Below are 26,460 nucleotides of genomic sequence, written 5' to 3' on the forward strand. Positions count from 1 at the left end.
CAGCAACCTTGTGGTTGAGAGGATGCGCTCCAACCAACTAAGCCATCCGGGAGCTCAGCGGCAACTCAGCTCAAGGTGCTGTGTTCAATCTTAGTTGCAGGGGGCGCTGCCCACCATCCCTTGTAGGACTCAAGGAGTTGAACCTGCAGCCTTGTGGTTGAGAGCCCACTGGCCCATGTGGGAATGGAACTGGCAGCCTTCAGAGTTAGGAGCATGGAGCTCTAACCTCCTGAGCCACCGGGCCGGCCTGATAAGTTTTAACATGAGTATATACCTGCTAAAACTAGCACCACAATCAAGATAATAAATCCACTACTCTCAAAAGTTTTCTTGGGCCCTTTTATAATCTCTCCTTCATTTTCTTCATTCCCTTGGTAACCACGGATCTTCTTTGTGTCACTACATATTAATTTGCACTTTATATAAATTGAAACACAGAGTGTGTACTATTTTTCAATCTTTTACTCAGAATAATTATTTTGAGATTCGTTGATGTATAAATAGTTTATTCCTTTTTATTGTTAAGTAGTAGTCCATTGTATGATTACACTACAATTTGTTTATCCATTTGTTGATAGACATTTGGGCAGTGTCCAGTTTTTGGCTATTACAAAAAAAAAGTAGCTACGAACATTTATGTACAAGTCTAGGTGGGGACATATACTTTTTCTGTTCTTGGGCAGATAACTATGAGTAGAATTGCTGGATCATATGGTAGGTGTAGGTTTAACTTTTCAGAAATTGCCAAACTGTTTTCTAAAGTGATTGTACCATTTTACATTTACACCAACAGTGTATGAGAGTTCCAGTTGCTTCACTTCCTTGCCAACGTTGTGTATGGTCAGTCTTTTAAATGTAGCCATTCCAAGAGGTGTGATGTAGTACCACATTGTAATTTTAATTTGCATTTCACCAAAGACTAATGATGCTGATCCTCTTTACATGTACTTACTTGACAGCTATATATCGTCTTTGGTGAAGTGTCTGTTCAAACCTTTTGCCCATTTATTAAACAGGCTTTTTTTCTTTTTATTACTAAGTTCTTTTTATGTTCTTTATCAGATATGTGAGTTTCAAATGTTTTCTCCCAGTTTGTGCTTTGTCTTTCCATTCCCATAATAGTCTCTTGAACGGCAGAAGTTTTTAATTTTGATGAGCTCTAATTTATTAATTTTTAAAATTTTATGTGTTGTGCACTTAGTGTTATATCTGAAAAAAATCTTTGCTTTACCTAATGTCACAAAAATTTTCTTTAATGTTTTCTAGTAGAAGTTTTATAGTTTTAGGTTTCACTTTTAGGTCTATGTTTCATTTTGAGTTAATTTTTATGTATGATGCAAAGTATGCATCAAAGTTTATATTATTGCATATGGATTTCCAATTGTTCTTGCACCATTTGTGGAAAAGCCTATCATTACTCCACTGACCTGTCTTTGTAGTTTTGTCAAAAATCAATTGTTTATATACGTGTGGATCTATTTCTGGAGTCTATATTCTGTTCCAGGGATTTAAATGTCTATCTTTATGCCAATAGCACACTGTGTTGATAATTGTGGCTTTATGATAAATCTTGAAATCAAGGAATGTTAAGTCCTCCAACATACTTCTTTTTCAAAGTTGCTTTAGCTATTCCAAATCCTTTGCGTTTTTCATATGAATTTTAGAATTCTATTCTCAATTTCTACAGGAAAGTTCGCTTTCAGCTGTTCCAAAGTTTGATTTTGACTGGAATAGCATTTTATCCACAGGTCAGTGAGGAGGGAATTGACATCTTCACAAAATTGCCTCTTCTGAAGTTGCTCACAAATCTATGTAATTAGACACAATGATGAAATACCATTGCCAAAATACAGAAATACCCTCTGTGTCATGGAACTCCCACTCTTCGCTGGGTTTGACGTTTGTTATCTGATGTTCACACTGAGATATCAGTGCTGATTCATACAATAAATTTGACAACGGTGAAGCTTAATTTTTTTTCTGTCTTTTAAAAAACAGAAATACATTGAAAATCAAGTTCTATTATTTTCTTCCCATGCCCCAATGGATCAATGTTGGGAATGATATTCCCTGCTGAGGATAACACTGGTAAAATACCTTTCTATCTCTAGGGTGCTACCAAAGAATGAAACATATTTCACCCTGCTCATCACAAGATCAAAATTATACTGTGTTCTTGGATGATTGCAGTCAAGGCAGCAGCCACTATGCTTACCTCTTACCCTCTGTGACTTGGGGAAGAGAAGAGATAATAGATGGCAGTTGGCAGTGTAGCTTTGTATATATAGCATTAGAAACAAGACACAGCAATTACTTCTTAGCCATATTGCTCTAATTGCCATTTGTTGATGAAAGCTGTGGGAAGAGATGGCAATGCATATAAACAGGAGGGATTTAGTCATAATTTGTGCTTCTTTAGAAAATGCCAGCAGCGAAAAACACTTCCAAAGTATTCAGACCTCCTCTGACTCATCACAGGCTGACCTATGTTACCCTAGTGAAGTGGTAATCAAATGCGTTCGCCCTAATTTTGAGTATTTTAAAGCAACATGACAGCACTATTCAGGTTTTCCTAGTGCAGGTGTCCACAATATTTCCAAGTTGATGATGTTTTGGAGACTGCACAGTAATCCCCATGGGCACTGACCGTGCACACTACTTAGAATCTGCAAAGTGGGGCCTCGGGTTGCTAGGCAATCTTAGGTCATCCCTAGCGGAATCCCTTTCCAGTTTGCCACACAAGGTTTCCAAACCTCTCCATTCATTAACATCCAATACATTTTGACTGTAGTCTTCTCTGTAGCAGGCACTGTACCCCCACCTTCTGTCCATGTTTTCTACATTCTTAGCAGATAAATAAAAATTTCAACTTTTTTAACTAAACTTCCTTTTTACTTCCAGATATGTCCATTTCCTCACATTTTAACCTCTGTTCTTCTTGCTCTCAGGAAGAGGCATCCTTTCCAAATTTATCCTCATCCCCTACTCTCATTCCTGCTGATCTTCCTGTGTCACTCGGAACTTTGTTCAGACAGCCTGCTTCTTTTATATCTTTAATCACTCCAGCTGGACCCATCTTTCCAGCATGCAAATCTGATGATATCTCCCTGCATGCCTCCCCACTCCACCCCCAATTATGGAAACTTTTTAGGAGCCACTATGACTCTTACGATGTCCTAAGAAAAAAATTCAGTGGGATCTCCAAAGCCCTGCACAGTCGGGCTTCTGCCTGCCTCTTACCTTTTACTCACTCTTCCCCTCTCTTCTCTAGACACACTGGATTTTCAATCCCTCAAACATATCTTGGGCTCTCTCCTACCCTAAGACCTTGCACGAGCTCTTCCCTCGTTACTTAAGTTCCACTCATCATTGCCATCTTAGTTCAAACATCATTTCTGTAGGGAAACCCTCTCTGGCAAGGTCCAATTCTTCTATATACTCCCATGGCCCGGCATTTGTCCTTTTCTTAGCCCTTGTTATAAATGTCATTTTATATTTAGTGTATGTACTTATTTGATTAATGTCTGTCTCCCTCACTAAACTATAATCTCCATAAAGGCAGAGGCCAGTCTTGTTATGCTTACCATTTAATACCAGAGGCTGGCCCAGTGTCTGATACTTTAGAAATGCTCAGAAAATAATTGTTGGATGAAGAGACGCTGCATTTCCAATCACAGGCCACATGTGACCTTCAAATTGTCCCGTTTAAGTCTTCACCTTTCCATGATCTTATCCTATTTGAGCTTTGCCATATTTCATACTGTTAGCCAACCTATCCTTGAAATTCCTTCTTCCTTTCTTTGTGACTTAACTCACCTTTTTCTCTGATCACTCTTCTCTCTATCTTCTCTGTCTCTTTTACTGTCCTTTCTTTTTACTTACAACTTCTTTGTGGATAATAAATAGATATTTGTTGGATGAATGAATGAAACATTAGTTTTTCTTAGTGTTCTATCATTGGTCTTTTTCTCTTTTCCTCCCGCCATCTTTTCCTTGGTGATCTTATCCAACACCATGGGTTCACTATCATTTGTATGTTGGTCCAGACTTTATTTCCAACTGATTATTTTTATGAAGTTTTCCTATAGATATCTTAAACTCATCCCGATTCAGACCAAAGTGGTTCTCTTCCCTAATTCTTCTCTTCCTCCTGTATCCTCAGTAAAGTTCTCCACTAGAAGCTTCTAGAAGCCCAAGATCTAAGATCATCCTCTACTCCTTTCTTCCTCTTCCACTAATATCAAATTCTGTTGAGGCAAGTGAAATGTTCCTCTCTACTATCCTGATTTATATGTTCCTAACCACTATTGCCTAGTTTTGTAGTCCTCAAACTTTTTTTTTTAGAAAGAGATGAACTTTTAAAAGATGAACTGTTACATAGAGAATTATTGTATGAGGCAGATGAAGGAGAGCTGCTCTAGTTGAAGGGGGAGCTAGGGATCTGAGAGCACCCCTCTTGCCCAATGAGATGGTACCAGAGATGCTGTGGTTTGAAAACCACCAGCCCATGTGATTGAAAAAAAAATAATGCTTTAAAATTTTTTCATGTGGAAAACATGGAAATAATACTTGCCCAAGAGAATAATTGTTAAAATTAACTTAAATATAAGGCCTTTGGCATGTGGTAAATACTCAGCAAGTGATAGCTGTAATCGTTATTATCCCTTTGTAATCTTTCTTCAAATTAACTTGTTAATTAGACCTTGCTATTTTTTCTTATACATATCTAATCACTTAGTCTGAACACTTTTTCTTTTTCTTTTTAATTAAAGTTTATTGGGGTGACAATTGGTAGTAAAGTTACATAGGTTTCAGGTGTACAATTGTGTAATACATCATCTATATATCACATTGTGTGAACAGTTCTTAATATTTTCTCTTTTTTCATTTTCATTCCCACCTTTTTAGTCCAGACTTTCATGGCCTGATTGCCTTCTGTCTAAACCTTGCCCCACCTGGCCTGCATTCTTCCCATCAGTTCCCGTATAACTCATCTGCATGTTTTATTCCCAGGTCACATAGAATTCTTGGCTCTACAGTGACCATAGGACCAAAGTTCAAACACCTTAGCTTGGCAGCTACCGTGCTCCGTGACTGATCCTTACTCTCATCTGAGCATTTCTTCGTTTAACTCCCTTACACCCACCCTCTGCTGAAGGCAAGCTAGGTTCTTCAGTGGTCCGGAACACAGCAGACACATTTCTGCTGCCACTCCTGTTTTGTTCTCATTTACAGTGGGAGAAACATGCTGCTTCTCTAAGTCCTACATGTCGTTGAAGACCTATTATTACACACTCCAGTTTGTCTCACTAGTTCCTACAAGACTCTAATGGGGTCCACTTTTGCCTGTTTGAGCTTTCATAAATGCACCAGGAACCCCCAGCAGACAGGAGCCAGTTTATTAATTGGTTCATTCATTTATTTAATAGCTATTGATGAAACACATACTGTAGGCGAGGCACTGTTGTAGGTGCTGGGAATATAATGCTGATCAGGGTAAAGATACCTGCCCTTGGGGAGGTTATATCTAATAGGGATGGCAGAGAAAAAAGCAATTGTAACAAAGTAAGCACTATCATGGGAGATGCTAGGAGCTGTGGGCGTATCCTGGAGAAGATCTAATACAGTGCAGGGGGATACGAGGAGTATGCCCAAGATAGCTTCCTATAGGAAGAGACTGTAGGCTGAGACTTGAAAAATGAGTGGAGTTATGCGATGAAGAGAAGCAAAGATGTTCCAGGTAGAGGAAACTGTTGGTTTTCTCAAGGTAGCTCAGTTACTGTGAGGTGGAGAGGCAGGAGGAATTCCTGGTAGGATTCATCTTTCGCTTAAAAAGAACCAGGGAAACTCTGATTCAGGATGTAAGTCTTTCTCCGTCCCTTCTTTGACCCTCCATTCTTCCCTGTCTCCTCCACACCCCCAAGATGCACCCACACCTCTTTCTTTCAGTTCTGGTACTCTTTGGGATTAGTTCCTCACTTCTGAGCTTGAAGCCAATGATTTGATCTGAAGCAGATGACTTTCAGCGAACCACTGGGAATCTGCTCCTTCCCCACCTTCACGTGACAACCCCAAATGATTCAAAGCTACACAAACCTTGAAACCACCTAAGCCCCGCCTGGTGGCCTCATAACTGAAAAAAAAAACTCCCTCAAAAGAGGAATTTTGTGGGTTTGTTTGATCTTTTCATGCTGCTGTTTTCAGGATGTAACTTTTCTCTTTTCTTCTCAAGACTGAGCTGTAGGCAGTTATCCAAGAGAGGAGAAGTCTAGAGTCCTAGGCTGGTCCCTGGGCACACATCAAGGCAGAGATGAAAATATAGGCAAATGGTTTGGGATGTCTTTAGGAATACCACTCAGATGACTTGGCTGAAATCTTCTTACATCAGAACTCAATGGTTTTAACAACACGGGTTGATAAAAACATTTTCTTTAGCAATCATGTTACAGTCATTAAGATGTAACCTTGGGAACTCTATACATGATTTAATTCCTCTTTGAACTAATTTCTCCTAGTTTTATAGACGTTTACTGGGTTTTTTCCACATAGAAAATGAGTTTGTAAATGACAGTCATGGATTTTCTGCTTAGTGGAATTCTCTACTAATTTTTGAATGTCCTTCCCTTGAGGTTAGTATTAGACACAGCTAAATAAAAATTAATTTGAGACTGAGTCACTTTCCAGTTTTAAAATAGAGATGGTCATACATACAGGTCTGCGAGTTCTTATTGGAAACATTTAGGGCCAGATATATTTGAGAATTCAAAATTTGCAAGATATTAGATAATACGGTGGTTGTATTTTGCAGTATTTCAGTCAGGGTCTGAGCCAGCACTCTCTAATTAAGTATAATATTTCTGATGTGGAACATCTGAATATTCAACTACGTAGCATAACCTCATACTAGTTAACCAAATGAATTGAATTTTGGTGTGAAACTTAGGAAAAAACTTTGGTTTTCAGAGCATTTTGGATTTTGAAATTGCTAATAAGGAATTATGTACTTGGCCTCATCTTGCTTCACTGGAAAAGATGTATCAAATATAGTGATAATCAGAAAACTGTTGACATAGAATGTTATTTTATAGACTAGCACAACAGCATTGAAATACATTTATCCTTTTTTGGCACATATATGCTTACAAAATCCATTTTGGTTATAAATAAAGTAATTCCTCTATCTAGAAGTTCCATATACTACTCTCTAGTCTTAACTCATTATCCTACTATTAATTGCTCTTTGCTGAGCTAGTTGGCTCCATATATATGTATTTCCAATATATGTATTTCCTTTACTACAGATTGCATGGTTTCTCTTTCTCGATGATCTATTGAACACCTGTTTTAAGAACCTTTTCTAAAGTTAATTGTTTAGTTGGCTGTGTCAATCTCATGGGCATCTCAAACTTATTTGTCTAGAAACCATGGTACTTGGGGGTTTGGAAAGAATAAGGTACTTAAAATACTCAGAACTTCTGGAATGCTACTTTCTAGCCATGGTGATGATGGTGCACAATTCATTTAAATTGTCTGAGACTTAAATTCTCAACTTCAAAATGGGGTTAATAATAAGTGCCATTGCTACTTCTCAAGTATGGTGTGAAGTGAAATGAGATGTTGGTACAAGCAAGAAAATCCACTGGAATTTACATTCAAGGAAAGGGAACTATCTAAATTCAAGGTCTATATGCACTTAAGGGAGCATCTGTTGATAAATATCAGGTTTTATGGCTTCATTCCTGCTCATATCCAGATACGGACCATTTACTGAGTGCGTGCTGTATCAGGAATTGCAGGAAGCATCCTTGTTTCATCCTAACAACACCCCTTTGAGGTGGCTGCTGTTTGTTTTTCTCCACTGTCCAATGGAGATGACAGAGGCTTGGCCAAGGTCACACCAATATCTGATGCCTGAGACAGATTGAAAACTAGATTTGTTTGATGTTAAGTCAGCACCCCCTCTAGTTGCAAAGAATATTTTGCAACAGCAAATATTATGAGGTTGTTGTTTTGTGTTTTGCAAATTGCAAACAAGATGGGATTCATAAAATTTTAGATAGTTCACTTCTCTCGAGTGTAAATTCCAGACGGTATCAATAAATAACACACTTTAGAAGCTCGGCAGAAATTAGTCATTATTTGCCTTGGACACTCATTTATTTTTCTTTGCGATAGAATTTATTCTTATCATACAGTCTTTATAAACAAGCAAAAATGTTTTACTAGTTTAAAAAACGTTTACCAATCCATTCTTTCCGCGTAAATTTCAAACACAGTAAAACAACCTCATTTTCTTTACTATCCTTTTGGCCTAATTATTTGCTTTCCCTGAATGAATTGTTGAATCAAGAAACCCAGGTGAGCCTCTGAAAACATTCTCCTTTCTTATTTCCAGTAAATGGTCCAATCCACCCCGCTGTCTTAGCCATCAGTGACGGCATGTTCTGAGACCCTGCCTGTACCAACTCAGAGGTGAGGAAACCTGGGGAAGACGATGGGTCGGGGGTGGGAGACTGACTAGTAAGCACTGTGGAGTCTCTATTTTAGTCTCTGACAGTCTTTCTCTCCTTTAAGAAGATCAGAGCAGGTCTTGCTGGCTGTGAGAAACACAGCTCGAGGGTTGTTAGAAGGCCTATACCCCACAAAGACCTTCCCGGAGCCTTATTTTGCCAACTGGGGTTTTCATTCTGGAAATTAAAAGCCCCTGTGAATTCAGACACCTCCTGGATGCACCAAGCCAAGTGTTAATTAATGTCAGTGTCAGTGGCTCCGATTAGGTAAAATATCTAGAAGTAATTAGTCTTAGTGAAAAGGACTTTAAGGAGAATGAATTTGAGGAAAAGAGAAGAAAGGTTGGATTCCAGTTTTTATATGATTTCCTTTTGGGTGGTGGCTGTGGGGGACAGGGAAGTAGGATGTGAGGTAACTAAGAGCTTTACTGGCAAATGTCACATTCTTTTACAGGTCCCAATGACCTTTGACTTCCTTAATTTTTTTTCTCTCTTTTCATAATCAACTAAAAAATGTATTGAGCACCTCATAAGTGTCCAGACATGTCGTGCCCAGATCATACTCTAGTGATCAGACTTGTAGGTAGCCCTTGCTCTCCTGGAATTTTGAGTCTAGTGGGGGAGGTGGCTGTTATTCAAATAACTACACAAAACACTGTAAAATTGTAACTGAAGATGAGCTTTATGGTGTTGTTAGAGAAGACTTTCTTTTAGTGTGATGGAGTCACAATGGTGGGGTTGTTATACCCCATTTCTTGTGACCATTAAGAGCCTTAGATACTTTTATTAGGTATTAAAAGGGATATCCTAGTAAGAAAAAGATTAATCATGTAGTTTGTAAATGGATTGCTGGATTGCACTAATTTTTAATCACACACACATAAAATATATATACACCTATGTGTGTAGATGTAAAAAATGTATATGTAGAAACTTTGTATATATATAACATTTTAATTTTTTTTAACTAGCATCTTTCCCTGATTGTAAAAGCAATGTGAAGTTATCATAGAGAATTTGGAAAATCATGAAAAGTACAAGAAACAAAATTAAAATTCCCCAGGAATGATAAATGTTAACATTTTGATATATATCTTTCCAATCCTTTTTCTAGGCATACATATATTTAAAAATATAATTTGGATCATATTGCAAAAACCATTTTACTTTGTTTTTAAATTTTTCTTTGAATTACAGCATTTCTCATGTCAAATAAAGTTTAAAAAGAAAATTTATTAACTGCATTATATTCTACGTTTGTATCATGGTTTATTTAATTATTTCTTATAACACATTAATGATGTATTTCATTTTACTACCAAAAATAATATTGTGAAATAAAAGTATCTATAACTTATGACAATTTTCTTAGGCTAGATTTTGAGAAGGAAAAGACAGAGTCAAAGACATAAAATTTTAAGGCTTGTGATATGTACTACAAAATTGCTTTCCATGTAGGTAACATAAATCTATCTTCCATTAGCAACGTATGAGAGCAACTATCTTACTAGATAATATCTTACTTGCTCTTGTCATCACTGAATATGATCATTGCTAATTAGTTGGAAACCATTATCTTCTTTCAATTTGCTATTTTGGTCTACTAATGAAATTAAATTATTTTTTGCTTATTAGCTATCAGTTCTTCTTTCATGAATCTCAGTTTATGTTCTTTGCTCATTTCTTTATTGTGGTTTATAGTGCTTTTCTTATTGTTTGGTAAGAGCTTTTTGTTTACTAAGGGTACCAATCTTTTGCCATACGTAAAAATTTCCAAGTCTTTTTGTTTAACAAAAGTTTCTAATTTTTATGTAGTCAGATATATTTGTTTTTCCTCCTTGATTTCTACTGCTTTTATGCTCAGAAACTCTTTCCCTGTCTTATTAATCAGATAGCATTTTATCTATGTGTTTTAATCTGGATGACTTTTTACTGTGGGGCTTATAAGATGCTTCAGCAAACTGGTGCAGTGCCCAATATGACGTTTCTGAACATGAAGTGTGGTCAAACTATTTGCCTAATAGTTTGATCTCAACAGAAATTGGTCACTGGGGCAAGTGTTCTTTAAACCCAGGTTTCGAAAGAGGAGGAAGTATTACCTAGTCAAACAAAAGGGAGAAGCATCTTCCAGATAAGGGGACCAGCACATGTGAGGGTACAAGGATGAGAAACAAAAACCATGATGTGCAAGGAAGACCTAGAGCTCAGCATTCGTGTTGGGGACGGTGGAGAGTTAGGCCTGCTCAGGTCATACAGGGCCTTGGAAGCCATGCTGAGAAATTTAAACTTATATTATAAAATATGGGAAATCATCACAAAGTTTTAAACCAGAGCAAGCCATTGATCAAATTGATACTGGGAAATTTAAGTAAATTATTCTAATTTACTCTAAACAGCAGAGAAGAGGATTGGAGAAGATGAGATTTGTGTCTGGGTGATCCATTAGGAAAGAAAAATGTGACTTTTATCAGCAATCTTTAAGAAATGTGAGAGTTAACATCCTTGGGCTAGAAAGAAACACTCAAAATATTTAGATTGTAGAATTTGTGCACTCTGCCGTTGGTTTTTATTGACCTTCAATATGGACAAATGGGGCAGCACAGCCCGGAGTGGGAAAGCTCGGGACTGGGAATCACAACCCTAGCTCTTCGTTCACTCAGCCTGTGATTTTTCACTAGTTACTTTTCTCAGGGCTTCTAATTCCTCACCCTTATAAGTACTTATAAGTACTTTCTGGACTAGATGACATCTAAAGTCTCTCACAACTTAAAAAATTCTCTCTTCTCATAGTGTTACATACCAGCTTAGTGTTTTGAAATTGCAAAGTAGCTTGAAAAATCTCGTGAAAATAGGACCTTGTGCTTTTTTCAAGGATGTTTATTTCCTGTTTTTATAAAATTTGAGCTAGTGAGGGCCATAAACAGTGTCAGGATGAGCCCTCGCTGCTGCTTGGCAAGATGAATGGACGAGGTTCTTGATGCCCAGAAGTGCGGCCATTTGTTTAAGGGGAGTGGACAACAGGAGCACACAACTTATGCACCTTATGGGAGGATAAGGGAGCACGCAACTTATGGGAGGCCTGTCACCTCTCCCATATGTCTTAGTTGACATCATCATGATATCCTGCTATGTTGTGACCAAAAACCAAAATGAAGATATGCTCAGAAATGACAGCCAGTACAACCACTGTAAACTAAAAAAAAACGTGGTTCAAATTCATTGGCATTTAGGTAAACTTTGAGGTTTGGTTTATTCAAATTGAAAATACTTACCCAGCTCTGTAGCTGATTATTGAAATCAGTTTCGCTTACTGTCTTTTTAGTCTTTAGTGGGGGCAGAAAAATTGAAGCACGTAAAAAAGAAACACCTTGCATTTCACAGTTCCTTGCTCTGTGGCATTTAGTTTGCTGTTTTCTGTCATTTTTGTCTTGAGGGATTAGAATTAGGTCTACATTTTGCTGTCTGCTTTGCAATCTTATCTAAAGAATCTATAAGCAGCTTAACCCTGTCAAGGGGAGATTGTACTAAAATGGCCTCTTCCCGAAGCACCAGAATTCCACTCCTCAAACCATTAGCTGTGTCTTGCTTACATGAAGCTTATCACACTATTCTCAGAAAATTTCTGCCTTACCAGGGGCTACATTGTACATAATGGAAAAAAACTGTTTGGAGTTGTTTGAGTGTTTTCTTAGATTATTTAGAAATTTCCAGCTTCATGTGCTTGACAAGGGACCTCTGACTTCTGTGATGACAGCATGAAGGCAAGGAATGACTTCTCTTACTCAGCCAAGAAAAGTCCGTAATTACTCTGCAGACGCTTTCTATTATTTCTGTCGTGAAATCTCTGAGTGTAGTTCACTAAGCACGTGGGAAATGAATTCACTTTAGGAAAAAAGCCTAGCAGAGAGAATTTATTTCTCAAGTGGAAAACTTTTGAAAGGCTTTTATTTATCTGCGTATAATCTTAAGAGGGAGCTTTAAATTAAATGTTGTTTTTGAAAATTTATTAGTTTTTTTAGGAAGCAATTTTAGGGAAGGTTTAGGCTAATATCTAATTCTTTATATACTTAAAATTCTTCTAGGTAAATTTAAAGACAAAGTTTACATTAGTTCTTGCAAGTTGCTGAAGGCTTAAAGATAAAATTTTCTTACTCCTCTCACTTTTTGTTACTAAAACTTTTTGCACACAGTACTGATCTTTACATATTATGAAGTCAGTGTCTCCACCTTTGCTTTGTGGTCTAAAATAGAAACCAAGGAATGGTTAAAGCAAAGCCATGCACTTTCGTTCCCGCTCAATTTTGTTCCTACTGTCATTCAACCTGAAATGTCCTTTCTTTTCAATTTTGGCTTGTAAAAATTGTATTTGTCTTTTAAGATTCGGATCAAACGTTACCCTCCTCTACCCCCTAGAACAGATTTCTAAAAATAAAGAGGTCTGTGAACATTCAAGAAAGGAAGCTAGTGATTACTAGTGATTACTAGTAACCTGCATGTTTTTTGATAAAATCTTTCCACACTAACCTCATCTCTTTTTTGGCATTGTTACTTTTCTGATGAATAAAGGAAATGCAACAGACGTGATATCTTTGGAATTTAGTAAGTTTTTGATAAGGTCTCCCTTGATAGCTTTGTGGTCCATATGATAGTACAATTAGGTGGATTAGTAACTGGGTAAATGGCTAAAGGCAAAAATTATTGATTAATAGCTTTTGGCCTATAAAATTGCTTCCTGCTGCCAGGCTTTGTCCTTGGCCCCATCTCAGAGAAAGCATTTTATTAATGATGAATCAGTCCAGATGGATTTTTAGGTCATGTTGCAGTAATGAACAACCACCCAAATTTAGTGGCTTAAAATAATAAAGGCTGATTTCTCACTCACACTACAAGTCCACCCTGAGATGATAGGGATGGGGTTCTTGACCTGTGCCATTGTCATGCTCATTATTTGGAATATTGCTGGCTCCTAAGACAGTGGGTAAAGAGACTAGGGAAGCCTGTGTGGATGCAGGGCCACACCTAATCTCACATGGGTGGGTGTGTAAAGCCACCCATGTGCCTGCAAGGAGAGAACTGCCATATTTATGGATGGCCATAATGACCACTACACCTGAAAAGATGAAAAAAACCATAAGATATCAGTAGATGAGATGAAATTAGCGGTATAGTCAATGGGATTTCTGGTCAGAAGACCTGATAGCAGATTCTGGATTCTTCCACTTATTATTTGGACAAATCACTGAACGTTTCTAAGTCTCAGTTTCCTTATTTATAAAATAAGATCATCAATAATGTCAACAACCCAGGGTTATTGCGAGGTGTGCTGGTGTCCTGTACTGGCTGGTACTGGTGTCTCTGAGCTTGGAATCAGCTTTATATATTGGTGCTTTCTTCTTAGATGTATACCAAATTTCTATTGTAAAATAATTATTATGGATAGTACCATTTATACATTTTTAAAAATTCACTTCAAATTAATATAATTTACTTTGAATTGCATATTACATTTGCTGGATATATAATTGTTAATCTTAAAAAATAATATGTGAAATCTCTTATAGATAGCTCATTATTACAGATCTAGTGTAAAAGGTTTTTTGTACAAGCATTTGATCCGTTTACATTTACTCCCATAACTTTCAACTAAATTTTTCTTTTAACTACATTTAAATGTATTTAACTTTTAACTACATTTTTCTTTTGGGCATGTTGATTTATACTTTCTGTTTCCTATATTTCCCTTTTATTCTAAAATTATGCTATACGTACTATTTGTTTTGTGTTTTCCTCCTTGTACATTTCCTCCTAAATGTAAACATCTTATTTACATTCTATTAATATATACCTTAAAGAAAGAAATCCAACCTCATAAAGGCTATCTTTTATTGAAACATCAAAATCAAGAACAAGATAATCATTTATGACCCCAAATTGTGAGCAGTAAATTATACGGGAGGTTAAAAGTTTAATGTGTAGTTATAAAAACCACAGTTCAATTTTAAAATTTGTCAGTATGTATCTCCTTATAAAGTATTTTTCTTCTTTTCTACTATGGTTTGCAACTAGATTGACGGGGATTATTTAGACCTATATCCGTAATTTAACTGTTTTTCCATGCTGCCTGATATTCCTTTTTGGTACAGCTTCTTTCTTTTGGGGTTCTTAACTGCATTTCATTTCTGTGTTCTGGGGACCTGCTGCAGGTACTTTATTTGGAAAGAGATCAGGACATTTTCTGAGCGCATTTCTGAGGAGGTCTTTCTGTTGTCTTTACACGAAGGATGATGACTGTGCAAATTCTTGGGTCAGACTTTTTTCTCTTTACTTCTGAAGACGCTGCTCCATTGCCTGTGGCATTTAGAGTGTGGTGCCTGATAGGAAGTTGGCATGGTTTACCAAACTTAATTAAAATTAGTGTTGCTAAGGATAAGTCTGAAGTTAACTTCTGATCCTTTGTCAGTGAAACAGGCACGCAAGAGTCTCTTGGGCTGGTCTTTGACCAGCTTTGTGTGGGCTTCCACTGATTCATGTGGACGTAGCCAACGGTGCCTCGCCTCACATCAAGCCTCACATCTCTCACCTTCTGCCCCGAGGCTTCCCTGCTGATGCACACATCAGGAGACTTGCTGGGCATTATGTATGGGCAACCCAGAAGAAGCGTGTGGAAGTTAACACCCCTGGGGGCAAATCTTTGGCCAGTGGGAGTTGGGAGGCAGTCTGTCCCTTGTCCTCTGGACAGACTGTCTTGAGTTGGAATAGCTCAAAAGGGCCTCTTGGAAGATGGTCCTGTGAGATTTTGAGAAATCAGTTGTACTTACTTGATACCAAAGGAACCTTGAATATTTGCTCTTTCTTCATTTCTTCCTTTCCTTCCATTTCTTCTCCCCTGGGATTATACTCCTCAGTCAAATAGTAGCTCACAAGCTACCCTCAGGTTCTGTCTTTAGGGAAACCCAGGCCCAAACAATAGGTGACTTGCAGTTATTGCTTGAATACTTCTAGAATCCTCTCTTTGTTTTTGGAATTTAAAAAATCCATTAAAACATGCTAGGTATACACTTCTTTTCAAAACTATTGCCTGGGCCGTTGTGTGAACTCTCTACATTCAGAGAGTTAAAAAACAAAACAAAACCAGGATAGTTTCTTCTAGTATGTACTGCTTTATTTTCTATTTCAGAAGTGCTTATTATTTTCTGGTTAAGTCCTTATTCTGTCATCCACATCTGCTATCTTAGCCTTTCTTCCTTCGTATTCAGGGAGTATCATTCAAGTTTTCCCTTTACTTCATTAATTAAGTTTTATCTACTAGCTTTTACCTCAAAAGCAGCTCTTAAATAGGCTTTATTTTGGTCTTTTTACCATGGTTTATATTTTTATTCATAGAGTTTGTATACTCTTGTATATTATTAATTACATAAAGCATGTTATGATATTTTTTTCTTCTGGTTTTACAATCAATATGCTTTACAAGGCAGTGAATCTCCCAGAGTAACTTGGCCTGTCTTCTCATCTCTGTGCTTTAGAGTATCTTCATATGCCCAGACTTATTTCTCTTTACTTATCCATCTGAAATGAGATCTGTGAAGGCTCAGTTTTCAAGTACAGATAAGACATGGGAGTTGCCCAGTAGTACACAGTTTCACCTAGGTAGGACACAAAGGGCCCTCTTTGAGGCTAGATTAAAAAAGACACATGGCGGAGGCTGAGTTAGCACCCAAGTGGTAGCAGTGCTGGAAGAAGTGGCTGCTGCTGTGGGACTTCATTTCATAGACAATGCTCCTGAGTCCCTTGGCCCAGATTCCAATGGCTTCTGGGAGAAAAGGCTCACTATTATGCCCTCAGTCAACAAATAAGAGTTTCCAGGACCCACAAGCAAACTAGACCAATTGGGAGCAGGCAGAGACAAATGCATAGGCAGAAGGAAGTCAATGTAAATGTGGTTTCCTGCAGCGATGTAGAAATGAAGTGGTCTCAGGGTAGTGCAGGGTAGTGCACGGCCTGAGCACTGAGGTAGAATGAGTAAGCACAGATGCTGGCTGCCTGCTTAGATTAAGGAGGATTATTTAATTTTGTATTAGAACCCAGAGTGCTGTAATTTCTTAGGTTTTATGTTAGTACATAGACAGTTTTTCTTACTTCATATTTTCTTTGTTCACGTAGGTGATTTTGGTGGGAAGTTTTTTAGACTCATCTCTCATTTTTAGCCACAAGCCCAAAAGCATTTCTTTGTCCCAGGGAACAGTGCTCCAACTCAAAGGATTTATGTTTAGGAATTTCAGGCACCAGTTGGCAGACAGGGGAATGTGTCAACTCTCCAATCTGAACTCAGGATGGATCTAAGCAGCCATTTTAAAGCACAGCTTTAGGTGAGGCCTCTGGGCAAGTTTCTGAGAAACTTCATCTCTGCAGCCGAGCAAAACATTTGCAGAATTCAAGCACTTTTGTGAAACACAAATGCACATTATGTAGCAAACAGAATTGCCATAGGTCTTGCAGGACTAAGCCACTAAAAAAAATCCAGGATTCTAATAGCTGGGCACAAACAGCTTTAAGATCTTCAAGCAGCAGCTGCAGCATTTAAATAAACGCCCAGCTTTTCTCTGCGCAATGCGCATGTGTGTGTGTGTGTGTGTGTTTGTGAGAGTGTGTGTGTGTGTATGTGTTGGGGGGTGGGGGGTGGGGTGGGGGGCAAGTCCTGTCAGCATCGCTTTTCAACCACGCCTGCTCTCCCAGATGGCAACTACTGCCAGCAGCCTTGGCTCCTCAAGGAAGGACAGTCCCAGATTGTTTTATAGAGGTTTACTGATGGGAAAATAACTACCTATCACCTCAGGCCAACACTGGGAACATTTTCGTGCATTTCCTTTATCACGTATTAGAAAAGGCCCCTCTTTTTCTTTCTCTTTTTTCTTTCCCCAAAAGACACCACCAGTTCTGAGAACCTCAAGTCTTTTGCAATAAGCATGGGACACAAGTCCATTAATTGGTGTCAAAGTGGATTTGCACAGTCTCCTTGAAAACTGCCAAAGGCTAGGTGGGACTCTGATGACCCAAGGCAGAGCCACTGAACCAGAGCTAGCTCTGGGATTTGAAACGACAGCCACTCCCAGTGCCGTGTGGGCTAACTCTGAAAGGATTGCTCAGCTGTCTGCAATCTTTGACTCGCGGAAGTCTTTTCCCTCATGGTTTACCCAGCACAGCCCCATCTGTTTCACCTCCTCTCTCTCTATGTTCTTTCTTAGTCTCCTCGATGCTGTCGCTTCCTGGCTCCTGAAATGTTACTATCCTCAGAGCCACATACTTCGCCCTCATCCCTCCCTTCTCTGCATGTCATTTATGGCTCATCCAGATTCCTGACTTCAGCTCCACACCCAAACTGCCACCTCCCTTTGGGGCATCTTCTCCTCAAACTTCTCTTTTCCTAACTGTATGTTCTCTGTCTTGGTTACTAAGTGCCCATGTCTCCACCTGAGATTACCTATCTTTCCTTGTCCCAGCCTTGTCCTTTCTGTCTTTTGTTTTTCTGTTTTGTGGCACGTTACCTCTGTTTCCCATCTTGAAAAATATTCGTTAAAAACAAAAAATTTCTGTTCATAGGCTAAAGTCTCCGTGGCATTTTATCCAACTTTCCTCCTCCTCTCCTGGAATTAATTGCTGCCTTCATTGATAAAACAAATATTGCCCAGGGCTTGCTGGGCGCTGAGGCACAGGGCAGGCACTAGGGACCCTTAGAAGTCTGGCGTGGAGACAGACTGTGGTTAGTTAGCATTTGAAGTGATGCAATAAAGATATGCACTAAGTGCTGTAGGAGCACAGGGAAGGTGTCATTGACACTTCACATTTTGAAATCCCCGAGGTTGATTAGCGAGGAGTGTGTAGTCCTAGGGGATACCTATAGAGCCATTCCAAGCCCCCGGCCAACCTTGCCAGGGCTTGCTTCTTCTCTGCCCCTCCTCGCCTCCCATCCTGTCTTTCTTCTCTCACACTCATCTATGGTCTGTTACTCCCCTCAGGAAGCTACTCAGTGTGAAGAGAGTTTCATTTTTTGCATTTTCCTCTTTCCAAACCTCAGTGTGAATTTTAATGTCTTTAACTTCTTCAACATGACAGGGTGATGTTGGCAAAAAATACACCTGGCAAACTAAAATCAAATCTTAAATGGTGCACACTCATGATGCACCTCCAGGGTCTGCTCCCTTTAAAAACCTTTCCATTAGAAATCATCTCCTGCCCTGTTGCCTGTGTATCTCTTCCCCGCAGGCTTTGTTGTTTGACTCATGCTGTCTGATCATGCTATGCATCATTTTTCTTTTTCTGGTGAAAATGGCCCTAGGGGTGCTGCGGGGGTAGCACACACTACTACGTCATGCTTCCTGGCTTAACGTGTCATATCAACTGCTATTCTAGAGCTGAGGGAGAGACTAAGCCTCATTTGGAGCTAGCACACTGAGGGGAGGTACGTATTCTGGTCACTGCCCCGTCACATGGAATCTGGCAGGCTTAGGAGCTGCTTTGTAGGATGAACTCAGGGATGATGAATTTGAGAGGTAGAAAGGAGTGTAGCAATTATTTAGTCCCACATGCTTGTTTTACAGATGACAGAATTGAAGCCCAGAGAGGTAGACTGGTGTGTCCATGGTTCACAGATTAGCAGCCAGTTTGCCTGATGTCCTGGTCAGTAGTGCTCTTTGCACTACTGTCATCTTTGGAACTCTGTAGTTGCTTGGAGCTACAAGCCTTAAGCTATAAGCCTTAACCTTATTATAACAGTCCTATGAGGTAAGTTTATTCTAATTTACAGAGGAGGAAACTGAGGCATAGAGAAGATAAATAAATTGACGAAGATCACCTGATACCCTTCTTAATCTAGACATTCGAAGATACAAACTAGGAATAAAAGTATCAATCTTTGGCATGATAAGAAATTAGGGCGATGAGATTTGTGAAATAGTACAGATGATCCTCCACTCACAATATCTCGACTTTATGATGGAGTGTAAACCATATGCATTTAGTACAAACCAGCCAGGCTCAGCTATGATGTTCAGAGGGTTAGGTGTATTAAAGGCATTTTTGACTTATGAGATTTTCAATTTACAATGGGGCTTATCAGAACATAACCCCATCGTAAGTCAAGGAACATCTGTATATCATGAGGTATTACTTTGTGTGTGTGTTTTTTTCTTTCACACTCCCTTTCACCTTGTAATCCTCTTTCATTTAGGCAGCTAGATAAGAGAGAATCAGAGAACTGAGCCAGAGGTCAAAGAATTCGAATCCTTAACTCTTAGTTTAAAAAAGTCTTAACTTTTAGTTTAAAAAAGTTAAAAAAGTCTTGCAGTGGCTATTGCCCCCTTTTTTGTTTATTTGTTTGTTTGTTTCTTTTTTGTCAAGAGTTCTGAGGTCCTTCCTAATTGTTTATCCCTCTATCACATGATCTTGATGGAAGGCAGTCTCCTGCATCCCACTGTGGAAATACCTGGGGGCTGGATGTTCCATCTCTCTGCTACGTGGCTGCCAGCCTCTGGACATGTAAACCACGCTCCTGCCAAAGACTGCGTGTGAGGTGGTGACCCAGAGCTGCAGGGATAGTTAGTGATTAGTCACGGTGGTAATGGAGGCAGGCTCAGTGGTGGCAGGGCCTTAACTCTTCAGTGTTTACTTTTTGCGCTCCATCCTCTTTTGGTTCTCAGCTGATTCTCCAGCCTTCCTGGTGATTCTGTGAACCACCAAGTACTGGTTCAATAAGTTGTTTTTTTCTGCATAAGTTAGCCAGAGTTGTTCACACCGAGAACCTGAACTGGAACTGTCCCAGTATAAGATAGAAATATTTGAAACCGAAACTGCAGAACTAAAAAGAGAAGTGACAAAGCCCTCAGTGAGAGAGAGTTGGAGAAGTAGGTGGTGGGATTTCGGAGAAGGGACTGTGTGTCTCACTCCTCCTTCGCACTCTGTATAACGGAACATGCAGAGAAGTTTGTGTTCAAGAACAGACAGGATATATGCCCCATTCTTCTCGAGCCCTGGGAGGAGGCTGCCTCCTATAGGTTCCCCAAGCTGCCGGGACTGATGCTGAGCATTGAGATGGCATCACGGGGTGCCAGGCAGAGGGGAGGTCCAAAGCAGCCTGTCTGGTTTTCTGTTACCCTCAGAACAGCTGAGGTTCCCTAGGTTCCATGGAAGGCGTGGAAACTTGCTGAGGGAAAGAGGAAGGATGAGACTAAATAGCACCGGTAAATAGGAGAGCAAGTGGAACTGAATGGGTCTGTTCGGACTGAGTCCGAGCTGTTCCCAGATTTGTGCCCGAGAAGCTGCAAGCCCAAAGAATATACCAAGTGGCGAGTGTGAGACATAAGTTTATTGATTGGGGAGAGTCTTTGGTGGTGGGCAGCCAGAGGGGTAGTAATCCATACCAAGGTGGAGAAGAAGTATGGTAATACAGGTACAGGAAAACAAAGAGCATTCTGTGGGAGAAATCATCTGGCAGGCCCTGCAGGCATGCTGTCATGCACACAGCGTCCCCAGAAGCCGGGAGACCTTGACTGCTGGCCAGAGTACAGAACGGGCTGTCTGATAAAGAGTGTTCCCATGGAGCCAGGAGACCTTGACTGCCTGCTAGCTTATCTGCCTGACGGCCAGGTCCCTACTGGGTCTTAGGATTCTACCTAGGGGTCTCAGCAGAAGTTGGTACTGGCCCATAGTGAAAGACAAGGTGGGTATAAAGATAGCTCAGTATTGCCAGCCTGGAAAGATGGCCACACATGGAAACCAGGTGGAACTAAACAACTTGGGTATCATGGGAAAGAGAGGACAATCCCAGAGCAAAACCATCTCAATCCCCAATGCTGACACCAAGACAAACCCTCTGGAACTCAGCGCAGTTCAGAGGAAAGGAGAATATGATGGGAAGAAGAAAATCTGGAATTGACTTTTAACAAAAGTAGCAATGATTGAGAAAACCCCAAAGATCTGAGTTTATCTCAAATCAATAAGATTAAATTTTCTGCCAGTGGTGAACTGGAGTTCAAGAGATAGAAAAACAGAGGGGCCATTGTTGCAAGCAAACCTGAGATTTGTGCCTGTTGATTAAGAAAAATTATTTTAGTGAATGAGGCTTTGGGCCGACATTATTGTTAAGAAGGCGTCCAGGGCTGTCCTGGCCAGGAGGACCACACAGCTAACCAGTGTCATCTCTGAGCCTCTGAGCCACATCTCCACGGTCATGGGAACAAGCAGTCCTCAGCTTTCTGGAGATGATGTCCAGCTCTGGCGCATGCAGCCTTATACAGCAGGGAGGTAACTGCATCGGTAAACAATTAACTAAGGATACGCAGGGTTGTCTGAGAAGCATGATGAAACCGTATCAGAAGTCCAGCATCCCAGGTACACATCCCTGGGAGAGAGCACCTGGAGTGTCTTGTGGGATTCCATTCCTTCTTTTCTTGATATTTCATAATTAAAGCCTTTTTTTTTTTCCTGTTTTCTTTTTGGAAAGACCTTTCCAGGATAACAATTGCAAGCTGGACATTGAAAATGCCTGTTACTCCTTGTCAGGGATTTGAAGGACTGATTAACTGATGATCTATACGAGTCCTGCAAACTAATACATTGTAGAGATGCTCAGCATCACCTGCAATTTTCCATCACCAGGAGTTTCTATTGTGTTTTGAGATTCAGTTTTCTCCAAAGCATTAGCAATTCAGGGAGGAGATGGCCTATGAGGAAGTTCAACCAGATATGCCTGATGGTGAAGAAGATTTGACTTTGGGCCTTTGCCAAACACTCCCAAACTGAGAACCATCCCAAGAGAAGCTAATGTGGTGAAAAGGAAAAATAGCGGGATTAGTGACTGCTACCAACTTTTATTTTTCCCCACCTACAGACACACACACACACAGACACGCACCCCTACACACACACACACCTACGCGCGTACACACACACACACGTGCGCACACACAGACGCCAGTTCCTTTTTAGCACAGCTCTGGGAATGTCACTTGAGAATACAACCTGTCCAGGTGTACACTGTTCTGCACTCACCCTGGAGTCTGAAGGTGTGCGGTACCTTTGTTGACGGCTGGGGATGAGATGAGACTGGAATTCCATAGAAGAGATGAACGTGCGTCACGGGACCTGGTAAGGCCAATGTTTTTCTGAGGCTAAGTCTGATGTGTTGGTCTGTGCCAGAGTGGAAATAGGAGTCAGGCACAGTGCTGACTACATCACAGTAGACTAACGTCCCCATTTGAGTGAGGCTGAGCAGATCTGGTCATTTGGGAGACCTTTAGATTGAGCCAGGTATGGGAGTGACCTAAGACCCCTCTGAAACATGCGCTGGATCTGATTCCACCTTGTTGGAGAAGGTAAAGAGCCAGCGTCATGCTAGTCTTTTGTGACATGCTCAGAGAGCTATCTTGACTCAATCAACAAAGTGCAACCCTGAGTTTGGGGCATGTGAGAGGTTTAATCATAGCTCTGCAATTAATCCTTTGTATGTGATCATGACCAGTCCCTTCATCTCTCTGTGCCTCAGTTTCTCCTCATGTACACAAGATCATTTAATAGTCACCTTTCTTCTCCCTAGGGCTGCTTGGAGGATTAACTGAAAATGGAATCCTAATCATTTCCACACATAAAATGCTTCACGAGTGCTTAAGAACTGTCATCTCAGTGACGTCCTCTAAATGTTCATTTAATATATATGCTCTTTACTGGCCATGATAATTCTTCAGATATCTGTGTGGTAGGTTTAATGCAATGGAAAAAGAGTGTCAGCCTGCATTTGGACATTTGAGTCTAGGTCAGCGTAATGACAAACATTCAGACACAAAGAATTAAGTCAGTCATCCAGATTCTGGCTTTTTATACAAATTATACAGTTGATTAAATTGTGTCTCTCTCAACATCATGTTTTGGAATGTGTGTATGCATGTCTGTGCGTTGTGTGGTGTTTCTGTCAAGTGTGAGTTCTAAATTAGACATGAGCGAAATCGTTCTTCGTGGAGATGTGTTCAGGCTCAGTGCTCAGCTCTGTGGCAAATTCTGGCTTCTTTGCTCCAATGTTCCAGGTGCTGATTTCTGTTTCTCATTTCCTCCTTGATTCCTCACCCCCTTCTGCTCTTGAGCCTCTCACCATGTGGCTGGAGACGGAGGGTCTGAAGTGATTAGGCCTCCAGACCCCTGAGCACCAGGCTAGCTTCAGCAGCACCTGCTACCCCTTTATTTCTTGTATCTCTCAACCTCAGATCTTGCCCTTTTACTCATCTGCCATCTGGCAGCCACCCTACATTCCATTCCATCACCACGGGGATAAGGCCAAGGGCAAACGAGGAATGGCAGTTGCCTTGGTTGACAGACCAACTTCCAGGAGGCTATGGCCCAGAAATGCAGGCTATGGTGCCACCAGGAGAGCAGGTTGGCTGTGAATTACTGGGCCATGTTTGGAAATCCAGAAAGTAGCTTTTCTCTGTGCCCCATCACTAAATTTCACTCACCTTGATTATTTTCCAGATAAAGAAGTGTAACTTTTTAAAAAATTGTGATAAAGTACACATAACACAGACTTTTACCATTTTAATCATATTTAAGTATGCAGTTTGGTGACCTATGTACATTCACAATTGTTGTACAATTATCACCCCCACCCATCTCCAGAACTCTTTTCATCTGACAAAACTGACACTCTATACCATTAAACAATAATGATATTTTAAAACACCCATTTCTCTCTTTCCCTGGCAGCCACCATTCTATTTTCTGTCTCTTTGGACTTAACTACACTGGGTGCCTCATAGAAGTAAATCATACAATCAAATGATCTTTATTTGACTGACCTATTTCACTGAGCATAATGTCCTCAAGGTTCATCTATGTTGTAGCATACCAGAATTTCCTTCTTTCTAAGGCTGAATAATATTCCATTATGTGGATTAGACAGCATAAATTGGTAACTATACAATATTGCGATGGGGATATGAAAGACAGTTTGGGGAATATAATCAATAATGTTGTAAAGATTTTGTAGGTGGTGAGATGGGCACTTGTCTTATTAGGGAGACCACTTCATGGACGGTGTAGATGCCTGACCACTGCACTGTACACCTGAAGCTGAAAAATATTGTATGTCAGCTATAATTTAATGTATATATATATATAGTCACGGGATATGAAGTATAGCATAGGGAATAGAGCCAATGGAATTGTAATAGATATATATGATGTCAGAGGGGCAATAGATTGGGGGAGGGGTGTTACCACTTTGTGAGGGGTGAAATGTCTAAGTATTGCATTGTTTTGTATACCTGAAACTAATAAAAAAAAATCCATTATGCGTTTATACCATATTTTGTTTATCCAGTCATCCATCAATGAACACTTGGGCTAAGGACATGCAGCTTTTATATGAATGCAATATTTGGGGGCCAGTGTGTATGCAAGGTGATGAAAACATCATGAACTTTATGGTTAGACAAACTTGGGTTCCACTGGTGGTTTAGTTTCTAGTATGACCTTGAAAAAATTACTTAGCCTCTCTTTAAAAAAGTAGTTTTTAAAATTTAAAGTATATCTTAGATACAAAACAGTATAACTTACATGTCCAGTTTAAAGAACAATAATGTAACAATAACACAAAAATAGAACAAGCCACTATTTACGAACCACACAGATTAAGAAACTGAACATCCCTCAAACCTTTGAAACCTTTCAATACTCCTCCAAATTGCACCTTCCCACCTCGATCATGAACTGAAAATGTGTGCAAATTATTCCTTTGCTTTTCTTTGTAGTTTTGCCATACATATCGATCCCTAAACAATGTATTACTTAGTTTGGGTGTGAATTTTGAATTTTAAGTGAAATTCCACTGATTTGTTTTCCTGCAAGCTTTAACTCTTGCATTTAGGTTGAAGTGTGTAGCCGTAGTTGATTCATTTTCACATCATAAAGTATTACACTTCTATTCATGAACATTATGTTTCTTCTTTCCTTCTTCCCTCCCTCCTTTCCCTCCCTCCTTTCTTCTCTCTTCCATCATCTCTCTTTCTCCCCTCTTCTCTTCTCTTCTCTTACCTCCCCTGCCCTCCCTGCCCCTCCCCTCTTCTGCCCTTTCCTGCCCTCTCCTACCCTCCCCCCCCTTTTCTATAAACTGTTTTGTTCAGAAGTTTCTTGCACATATTTCCTGGTACACACATACAAGAATTACTCTGGAATATCTACATAGGAGTGGAATTACTTAGGCACAGTGTATGTGCAAGTTCAGTTTTAAAAGGTAACGCACAGTGACACCATGGTGTCAGTCATTTAGAAATATCTATCAGGCTTCCACTGAGGACATAACAAAACATGTTGAAAAGGTCTTAATGGAAAAGGGGAAGAGAAACATAAGGGTTTGCTGAATTCCATGGAGAGTGATGGGTACTTTCTTATATGTTTGTCCCTGCAACATATTCTTCAAGATAGGTGTTAATATCTGTGCTCTTACAGATGGGGAACAAGACCCAGAGAAGCTGTCAATTAACTACACACATATTTCAGTTCTGAGTGTGTTCCAAACACTGTCCTTGAATACAAAATGGACATACAAGGTTGCTGCTCTCAAGAATTTCATACCCATTCTGGCAAGGAAAACAGATGCAAATGCATCTGTAATTGCATTTTCATGTGTTAAAAAGTATGATAGAGGAATATTCTAGATACAGTCAAGTCTTCTCAGGGAAGACACTTGAACCAAGCCTTGACAGATTAGTAAGAGCAGGTCAGGTAGTAAGAAGGGACATTCCAAGTAGGGAGGATAGCATGAGCAAAGTAAGGGATATGTGAAATAGCATTCCCTTTCTCAGGAAAGTACCAGGAATTCAGTGTCTGGTGTAAGGAGGTTACAAGACTCGTAGCAGGGATCAGAAAGAGGATTTTTGGAGATACAGGCAGCGGTCAGATCTTGTAGGAC

This window comes from Rhinolophus hipposideros (assembly GCF_964194185.1).
Source record: "Rhinolophus hipposideros genome assembly, chromosome: 4".
Classification (NCBI taxonomy): domain Eukaryota; kingdom Metazoa; phylum Chordata; class Mammalia; order Chiroptera; family Rhinolophidae; genus Rhinolophus; species Rhinolophus hipposideros.